The 9,477-nt window shown below is 39.2% G+C and overlaps 1 protein-coding gene across 1 annotated transcript in view; it reads left to right on the top strand.

The window, feature by feature from the left end:
- WWOX (WW domain containing oxidoreductase) overlaps positions 1-9,477 on the top strand; it is a 1,214,741-nt gene that overhangs the window by 864,136 nt on the left and 341,128 nt on the right. The gene's annotated exons all lie outside the window — the stretch shown is intronic.

Here is a 9,477-nt window from a genome sequence, read left to right as displayed (position 1 = left end):
GTGAACCCTTTAAATTAAGTACATATTAATTTTGAGAAAAAAAATTAAATATGTTCTTTGAAATGGAAAAAACTTTCTGCTTTAGCATGTTTTTTTCCCAAATTATTTAATTACTCAGTGGTTCCTTGACCATTCTTATGAATAAAATTATTTCAGTTAAAATATTATTTAAATGTACTCTACTACCAATGTATAAAATGAAGTATAATATGGAAATATTTTTTTTAAGAAAACCATGACAATAATTCCTCAATAATTCAGCTGGCATCTTTGGAAACCAGAAAATGAAAATAATTTTGTATCTACTCTTATCCTTGCAAATAAAGCCAGTTCTTGATTAAAGAGGAGTGCATGTGCTCTCATCTCTGAATCCCACTCTGAAATTAGGTGTCAGAAAGAACCAATAGTTAGGTTTGTATGTTCCAAGCCATTGTGTACGTTAATTTACTACAGCATATTATTTAATTTATTTCATTTATTTAAGGAATTAACCTTAAAGTATATCTGAAATATTTCTACCACTGAGTTTTCTTCTTATTAAAGGAGGTATCTGTTACTCTTTTGTGTTGGAATGAATAAATTCTACACAATGCGCTGGCAAACTAAGGCATTTATTTCATAGCCTCTATGAGGACGACAGATGGAGGGCCACTGACTTTAGACTTGGTCTTTTGAGCTATTAGAGCTCTGAAGATGAAGGTGGTCCTTTGTTATTCTGTGTCTTGGTTTTAAAGGTTTAAACCTATCTGCATTTCCCCTGATGAGTTATGTGCAAATGGGTTTTAAGATGAAAATCTCTTATATTTGTTCTCTACCTCAGAAAACTAGTGTATAGTCTGTTTTATTCCACTGGCTCTCCAAGGTTCAGGTATTAACATAAATACAGCCCATTAACACTTGTTCCTCTCTGTCAGGACATAAATTAAGTCTGCAGGTGTTCCATGAAGCTTTACCCTTGGTACTAATTAAGCCTTGATAATTAGGTTTGTTAAATTCAGGCCTTTAAGCTTATATTCCCTCTTTGGGTTACCAAAATGGAGATTTGCAAAATACAAGCCCAATTTCTGTAAAAGGGCTTTGCTTGTTCCCCTCCTCTTCCTCCTCCTCCTTCTTTTTTTACATTTCCTCCTATATTCGTTCCTCTCCCATATTTACTCTTTCTCCTGCTCATATTCTTTCTCTTGCTCCTCTTCTTTCTGTTCCATTTCTTTTATTCTTCCTTTTAGATGTAGTCTCAAAAATAGTCTTTTCCCTATCTACTCAGTATAGGTTGAAACCTGGAAGGAAATGTGAAAATGACTTTATGAGTATGTAAAAGTCATTTCTTCATCTGGGGTTTTTTGTTTGTTTATTTGTTTGTTTGTTTTTGCATTGTTGTTGTTCTGATCAGTTACAGTAATGGAAAAATTGGGGCCAGGATTCTCTATGTGTTAAATATACTGATGTTTTGCTATATACAAGTTATAATCCTAAATGAAGTGTCATTCAGAAATCAACACTGATTTCATTAAAATTGTTTAAAGTATTAATGGACTACTTCAGTAATTCAGTAACATTTTATTAGCCTTATTATACATCAGATAAATTATGTCAATTTACTGGAAATCAAAGGTTTAAATATTCATTACACTTAGCAAAGATCTTAGAAATCATCTAATACAACTCCCTCATTTTACAGAAGAGGAAAAGACTCACCCAGTTACCAATTTATTAAACAACAGTAAGAGAACCCAAACCCAGGCTCTCTGATTTCAAATCTAATGCTTTTTCATTCACTTATTCCCCCACCAAACAGTTATTAAATACCCACTCTGCACAAAACACTGTTGATACCATTCCTGCCTTTCTGGATCATATAGTCTAATTGGAGTAATTTGATATGGTTATAAATGACTATAATGTAAATTAGAATCTGGTAAGGACTGAAGAAGACACTAGAATACAAAAGAGTAAGAAATAAAGGAGTGAGAACTGACTTCTAGTTGGGGAAATCAGAGTAAGATTGCCTAAAATGAACCAAGCCAAGCCTTTGAAAGAGCCCCTTATGAAGATCTCAGTGAATTCCTTTCACCCCTTCACCGAAGATCCTACAAATATTTGACTGTATTTGGAAAAGAAAAGCCCTGTGGTGATCCAGGTTATTTTTTACTCAGACCATAATTTGTAATCAGGACCATGAAAATTGTCTCATCAGACTAAATCCTCTTACCGGTTCATCATTTGTCTTCTGTTTCTCATCAGATCAAATGTTTAGTGAATGTCATTTTTCATTTAGAACAAATGAAATTATAAAAACAACTCTATTACAGCTACTTTCAATAATTTTCACTGCAATCATGCTCACTTAATAGCTTTTCTTTTTTAATTTGTAGGATGTTAAATAAAATAATATTTTTAATCAAAAGCATTTGAAGTGGAAAAAATAAGTCATACAGGGGACATCTGTAATGGGAACCGATTTCATATTGTACCATTTTATTTCCTAGAATACCATAATTAGTTATTCTAGATGAGGACCAGAATATTGAGCCATCATTATCAAAATTTGAAATATCAAGATTCTAAAGGATCTCAGAAGCCCTGGAGTTCAGAGAATCCTTAATTTAGAATGTCCTCTACAAAATGCTCACCAAGTAGTTATTCTTTCTTTTTTGTAACCCTTACCTTCTGTCTTATAATCAATGCTAAGTATTAGTTCCAAGGCCAAAGAAGTGGAAGGGACTGGGAAATTGGGGTTAAGTGATTGCCCAGGATCACACACCTAGGACTATCTGATGTAATATTTGAACTCAGGATCTCTCATCTTCCAGCCTGGCTCTCTATCCACTTGAGCCACCTAGCTGCCCTCTGCTGACCCCATCATATCTTTCTTACTGCAGTCCAATATTGCATTAGATTTAGTACTCACCCTATTATACTCGTGATTCAAATGAAGCTTGGGGTCCACTCAAACTCCCTAATCTTTTTCAGACCACTATTTGGCTCCAGCCAGTCAATTACTTCTGAATCTCTGACTTATATCTTCTCACCCATATCTCTCCAATTTTTCTACAGTAGATGCTTGAGAGCCTTTGACAAATACTTTGCTAATTAAACTATATCTACAGCACTTCCCTGACCTGATAGACGAGTAGCCTTGTCAAAAAAGGAAATGAGGTGAGCATGATCTGACATATTCTTGATGAAGCTCTACCGTCTCTCTGTGGTGTTCATTAACCATCTTCCTAATAATACACTTTAGAATTTTGCCAGGAATCAGTCAAACCTGGAGTTGGCAGATCTCATTGTCTTCTTTCTTTTGAAAATCAGTATTCTGTTTCCCTTTTTTTGTCCCACAATCTCTCTTCCATTCTCCATGACTTTTTTTTTTAAACCTTACCTTAGAATCAGTACTGTGTGTTGGTTCCAAGGCAGAAGAGCAGTAAGGGCTAGATAATTGGGGTTAAGTGACTTGCCCAGGGCCACACAGCTAGGAAATGGATTTGAACTCTGGACCTCTCCTCTTGAAATCTGGCTCTCAATCTCCACGACTTTTCAAAGAATTCTGACTATAAAGGTCAATAGCATTCACCAGTTTTTCAATTGTGTGTCTAGACCTTGATAATATGGACTCTTCAAGGGCAGCAAAGTTCTACATTATTTTCTCCCCAGTAAACCTGGAGTCTCAGCTTTCTGGTCAGTCATTTCCGTTTTCTCCTTTTCAGTCCAAAGATCATTTTCAAAGAAAGATGACATGAACACAATATATGGATATTTGGATATTTATCTACAAATGTACATAGATTTGCACTATTATACAGGCATATAATTATACATACACCCAAGTATATACATACCTGTATAGGTATTCATACTCACAAAATAAATCTTTTATTACTACGACTCTTGATCATCCTTGTATTGTCAGATTTGTGGTGTTTTCTAAATTCCTCATTCTGTGTTCTCTGTGGTCAGGAAGCATTCAGGAAGCTCTGTCTGTCTATATTCTGGGCACCGCGCTAAGTTCTGGAATACAAAGCAAGGCAAACCAGCCCCCGTCTGTCAGTCATTAAACATTTATTGAGTGTCTGCTCTGTGCCATGGAAGATGCCAAGCACCGAGGATCCAAATCAAGAGAGCCAGATGCTGCCCACAAGGAGCTTTCATTCAAATTAATGGTGGAGACAATATGTAAGGAAGTCTGACCATGCACGCTATATACAGAGGAGCCAGAAGGTAGTCTTAGAGAGGAATGCATTAGCAACTGATGCTAAAAGGGGAGGAGAGGAGAAAGAGGGTGCCTATTAATCAGTCAATCAATAGGCATTTATTAAAAGCTTGTTACATAGGGACAATTAGGTAGCACAGTGGAGAGAGGCCAGGCCTGGAGTCTGTAGGACCTGGGTTCAAATCCTGCCTCAGATACTTCCCTAACTGTGGAATCCTGGGCAAGTCACTTAACCTCAGTTGCCTCGCTCTGACTACTCCTCTGCCTTGGAACCAATACTTAATATCAATTCTAAGGCAGAAAGTAAGAGTTTAAAAAATAATATTTTATTGAAAAACAATCAATTAAATAATATAAATACAAAAATTAAATAAAAATAAATTAAATTAAATAAATAAATAAAAATAAGTTAAAAAGTAATAAAATAATGAAATGTTACTATGTATTATTCAGTGTGCTATGTGCTGGACCAAAAAAGTAAAATACAAAAAGAACCACCAGAAGCTTACTAAAGAGGAGGCAAATAAATAGGTTCATACCTAGTAAAATGAAAGTGAAGCCAGAGACTGGCTTCTGGGGCCAGTAAAGGTGTAAACCCAAGAAATGTTTGTGAGAAATACCAAGAAGGCTGGGTTGCAGGGAGGTCAGTTTGGCAAACTGAGAATGTGGGTGAGGAGTAATTTATTAAAGAGTTTGAACTACAATCTGAGATTCTTTTACCTTCTTTTACATAATGGATCCCTTTGGCAATCTGGTAAACCCTATGGGCCTCTTCTCTGGAAAATGTTTTTAAATACACGCAAAAAAATATATTAAATTACAAAGGAAAGCCATTGTTTTGCCATAACTTTATCAGCCTATTAACAAAAACAAGTTCATAGACTCCAGGTTAAAAACCTCTGAATTAGATCATCTCCCTGGCCTCTTTCCATTCTGGACCTTTGACCATACTCTGGAGAGGTAGAACCAGGCAGAATTCTGGTTTCCTCAAGAGAGAGGCCCAATGGCTTCCTTCCAAGACGTGGCAGAGATGTGAAAGGGCTCGAGGATGGGCTCGGTGCCCTCTGCACCGTGTGTGTCTGCCCAAGCCTTTCAGAATACCCCTTGCCTAGCAGACTCCCAGGAGGATGGTGGCATCGCCTGTAGGCTCTCCATAATGCTTTAGGATCCCAGTTATTTCTGTTGGGTTCCGGGGGGTGGGGGGTGGGGGGGGGCAGGTGACCCTCCATCCTGGTCCTCCTGGTCCCCCTGGGGGGAGGCTCCTCTCCTTGAGTGGTGCCCCAGACGGAGGGAGGTGAGTGAGGCTCCATGACACATTCCCCAAAGTAACACCCACAGAGTTTGGTGCTTTCTCTGATGGGCCATGAGGCTTTGAGCTGCTCTTGAGTTTTCTGAAGGGGGAGGAAGTAGAGAGGCGACCCAAGAAAACCTCCAAGAGAGAGAATATCCAAGAGAGCCAGATATATCAAAGCTCCCCTCCCAGCCAGAAGTTTCTACACCCGGATTGGGTGGAAGGTAAGAGGAGTGCTTCCATTTTTCTTATTCAAGGAAGACTAGCCCCATGTTTGAAGCACTTAGTGTATTACCGAAAAAGAACACGGGATTCTGACTACACCTACCCGAGTTCCAATCCTGCCCTCTTCCGTCTGAACTTGGGGAAAGACATTTCCTACCCACAGCTTCAGTTTCTTTCTTTGTAAGCCGATGAGGTTGAACAGTGCGTCCAAGGTCCCTTCTAGCTCTCCATCCTCCATGAGAGCCCCCGTACGGACACGTAGCCTTCCTTCGCCTATGGCAAAGCCACCTTTTCTGCCTTCTAACTAGTCCTCCCGAAACATGATGATCCTCCCCATCAGGGAAAGAAAAAAGTTCTGATCAGAATCGTTCGCAGAGCAGAGTCCTTGCAGGTTAATTACCTCAAGGACAAAGGGAGGATGACTTTTTCCTTCACGCTGAAGCCTTTCACATCCCAAAACTACACGTGGGAAGGAAAGGGAGAAGCTGGGAGGGCAAAGCGGAAAAGTGGCGGCGGAGATCCAGGTGAAGGCATTTCAAAATGTCAGGCGGCTTGTTGGAGGGCAGCACATCGTCCTTTCCCTAGTGGCTGCCGCATCTGCCCAAGCCAGGGCTGGCCAGAGCAGAGACCCCTCCTCCATGTTCTCTCTCGGGCTCTGACTGGCTGCAGCCCAGATGCTGTGTCATGCCATCGGGCTCAAGCCCCGGAGATTTTAGGACAATACTGGGCTGTTCTATAGTTCCTTCTCAGGAAAACAGGCCCTTCCTAGAGTCTACGCACCCACCCGCTGCCTTCTAAGAATGAAAGCAAATCTCACTTTGTGGCTCACTGACTGAACTCACCTTTCCATCTAAAGTACAAGGGCATAGGCAATGAGGATGGCTCAGTGGATAGAGAGCAAGGACACCCTGGGTTCAAATCTGACCTCACACCTATCCTGGTTTTTGTGTGACCCTGGATGAGTCACTTAACCTCCATTTCTTAGCCCTTACCACTCTTCTGCCTTGGAACCAGCACTTAGTCTTGATTCCAGGATGGAAGGTAAGAATTTTAAAAAAATTAACAGTAATAAGGAAATTTAGGAAAGGGGAAGATTTGAGGAGAATTGGGGAAATGATGAGTTCCATTTTACACATGTTGAGTTTGATCCAGTTGAAGTTGTTTAAACTGTCATTTAGCATCCTGGCAGGTACAATGAAAGGGAAGCCAAGATCCTAATTATGAATGTTGCTGACTAGCCGATAAGCCTGAAGTTTGCCCCTCTGTGCCTCAGTTTCCTTGTCTAGTAGTTAAAGGGATTAGACTAAATCACTGACTTTTACAATTGTCATTGTTTTAGCCTATTAATAAATGTTTGCTCTGAGACCTTCTGTAATCCTGAAAAACTGAACAAAGCCCGCGGTCCACAGCTCCCCATTCAATTATATAGTGTTCTAGTGTTTTCTGGAGCCCAGAGGTACACCCCTTCACCAGTAAAACCATTATGAAAAGGACATGAAACACCATCAAATGATTTTTATGACTTTCCTCAGAAGTTTCAAATGATCAGTGCCTGAATCAGTATCTTGACAGCAAGCTCAGAAACAGTTTAGTTGGGCTTCCTGACATTTCTCTATCGGCAAATTCACAATAAAGCTATAATACTGAAGAGTTTGCTGTTTCCTCAAGAACCCCAGAGAGCCCTGGGGAAACAAGATGTGGAATGGTTGTGTACATCTCTTGTGTATCGAGTCTGTTCCACCCCTCTGACCAGCTGCCCAAGCTCTCAAGTCAGGAGACCTTTCTTCCTTTCCAACTCTGATGCTCTGTCTGATCTCAGACAAGTAATTACTCCCCTTCCTTGGACTTTGTTTTCTATCTTTCTAAAACAATAGGTACATTGCATCACAGAAATATAGACTTCTCGAGTTAGAGTATCAGGCACTATCTTGCCATGACAGCTCATGCTTCTTCTTACATGAAGCCTTTCCTGATTTTCCACAGCTGTCTGTGCCTCCTTCCCAAACTATCTCATATTGAAGTATTTTGTATTTATCGATGTTGTATTTATCCTATATTTACTTGTTTTTTTAAAAATCCTTAACCATCCATATTAGAATCAATACTGTATAGTGGTTCCGAAGCAGACAAGTAGTAAGGACTAGGCAATGGAGGTTAAGTGACTTATCCACAGTCACACAGCTATGATGTATCTAAGGTCAGATTTGAACTCAGGACTTCCTGTCACTCACAATCTACTGAGCCATGTAAAAATTAAAATTAATGCATAATAAACTAAAATATTGTATTTTATAAGATTTATTAATAATCACTAGAATTAACAAAATAAAACCACCTGCCCATGGCTAATATACTTGTTCAAATAGCCCACTCCACCAAAGTTGTGACCCAGGAAGCAAAGAGACATAGCCACGGAAGACCATCTTATTTATTCTCCTGTCTATGTCAGCACATAACAACAGGAAGTCAGTGGCTCCTGGGAATTGTAATTTTTAGGGCAACAGATTTCTAATTACAGTCACTTAGCCATCCCCTTTGTATTTACTTCTATATGTACCTGTCTTTTCCATTTGTATGTAAGATACTGTAAGGGGTAATTTTAGGGTTGTGACTATCTAAATTTAATTGGTCGCCAGGGAAAATCCTAAATAATATATTCAAGTCAGTTTGGAAATTTTATGGTGGTTTAATTAATATATAGAGGGAAGAAATTAAAAAGAAGAGAGAGGGAAAGGGTGTAGGATTTCTCCCGCATAACCTGTGCCACAGGGAGTTCAGAAACCTCTGCCAGGAGGTTTCTCCAGAAGATTGGAGGCTTCCTAAGAGGATAGTGTTTTGGAAGGTAAAGGAGAAAAGAATCAGTCTAAACTCTGAGAGAGCTCAGAGAAGACACCTCACCTGAACTAGGTTACTAAGCTTCCCCCAGTAGTGAATCAAGGACACTCACCACCAAACCTGGACAATAGCTACTGCCACGCCAAGATGCCAAGACACTCAGCATGCTGCCACCAGCCACCTCTCCACGCAAAGAGCCGGAGAGAAGAAGTGACGTGAAATATATAGACTGTTTTTACATCACTTAGCTGCATCTCACATGTACCAATGGTAGCTTAAGCTTGACTTAGGACAGCCCAGGGGTCTGTCAGTTATTTCTGATTTTTCAGTTGCTAGCACGTCTGTCATAGGCCATCCTTCTCAATACTTAATCCTTAAGTAGGGGTGTAGACATTCCTGTTTTGTTAGACTAAGCAGGGTGGAGTAAATGTAAAATTCACAATACTTATGAGTTTTTATTGTTTCTTTCTTTGTATTTCTGTCCTGTATTTGTGACTGGCACATAGTAGGTGATGAATGCCTACTGATTGATTTATATAATCCAACCCATACTAGTAAAAGAAATCCCCACCATAACCTATCCACTATGTTATTATATTGCCTATGCGTGAATATTCCAGAGAGTGGAACTCACTACCTCTTTAGGACCTTCAGGAAGAGACAAATATATTATTGGTGGAGCTGTGAATTAGTTTAGCCATTCTGAAAAGCAATTGAAAATTATACTCAGAAAGTTATTTAAATGTCCATAGCCTTTGATCCAGAGACCTTAATGTTAACACTGAGTTAAGTGGCAAATAAGAAAGGTGTCATATACCCCAAAACACTTATAGCATTATTTTTCATGTTAATGAAGAATTTGAAATAAAATAGGTGTCTGTCAATTCAGAAATGGCTAAATAAGTTGAGATATATGAAT

The sequence above is a fragment of the Monodelphis domestica genome, chromosome 1 (assembly GCF_027887165.1).
Source record: "Monodelphis domestica isolate mMonDom1 chromosome 1, mMonDom1.pri, whole genome shotgun sequence".
Classification (NCBI taxonomy): domain Eukaryota; kingdom Metazoa; phylum Chordata; class Mammalia; order Didelphimorphia; family Didelphidae; genus Monodelphis; species Monodelphis domestica.
The sequence above is the reverse complement of the archived record's forward strand: the minus strand, read 5'-3'. Positions and strand labels throughout refer to the sequence as shown.